This window comes from Orycteropus afer, unplaced genomic scaffold (genome assembly GCF_000298275.1).
Source record: "Orycteropus afer afer isolate SDZICR_OR568_19922 unplaced genomic scaffold, OryAfe1.0 scaffold00066, whole genome shotgun sequence".
Classification (NCBI taxonomy): domain Eukaryota; kingdom Metazoa; phylum Chordata; class Mammalia; order Tubulidentata; family Orycteropodidae; genus Orycteropus; species Orycteropus afer.
The window spans coordinates 5,262,980-5,263,944 of NW_006921653.1; positions in this window are offsets into that span (position 1 = coordinate 5,262,980).

Here is a 965-nt window from a genome sequence, read left to right on the forward strand (position 1 = left end):
GTCTTGAATATATGCCTCCTGAATTTAGAGATCATCTAAAGAATAGATTTGATGCATTGAACACCAATGACCGAAAACCAGAAGAATTGTGGAAGCATATCAAGAACATTATCCATGAAGAAAGCAAGAGATCACTAAAAAGATGAGAAAAGAAGAGAAGACCAAAATGGATGACAAAAGAGACTCTGAAACTTGCCCTTGAGCGGACAGTAGGTAAAGCAAATGGAAGAAATGACAAGATAAAAGAGCTGAACAGAAGATTTCAAAGAGCAGTTCAAGCAGATAAAACCAATTACTATAATGAAATGTGCAAAGACCTGGAGTTTGAGAACCAAAAGGGAAGAACTTGCTCGGCATTTCTCAAGGTGAAAGAATTGAAGAAAAAATTTAAGCCTCGGAATTTTGAGCGATTCTATGGGCAAAATATTGAATGATGTAGGAAGCATCAAGAGAAGATGGCAGGAATACACAGAGTCACTGTACCAAAAAGAACTGGTTGATCTTCATCCTGAAATGGATGTGTACCAATGGTACTGAAGGAGGAAGTCAAAGCTTCAATAAAAGAATTGGCGAAGAACAAGGCTCTGGGAATTGATGGAATACCCTTTGAGATATTTCAACAAACGGATGCCCCATTGGAAGCACTCACTTGGTTATGCCAAGAGATTTGGAAGACAGCCACCTGGCCAACTTACTGGAAGACATTCATATTTGTACCCATTCCAAAGAAAGGTGATCCCACAGAATGTGGAAATTATAGAACAATGTCATTAATATCACACGCAAGTAAGATCTTCCTGGAGATAATTCAAAAACGGTTGCAGCAGTATATTGACAGAGAACTTCCAGAGGTGCAAGCTGGATTCAAAGGAGGATGTGGAACAAGGGATATCATAGCTGTTGTCAGATGGATCTTGGCTCAAGGCAATGAATACCAGAAAGATGTTTACTTGTGTTTTATTGAC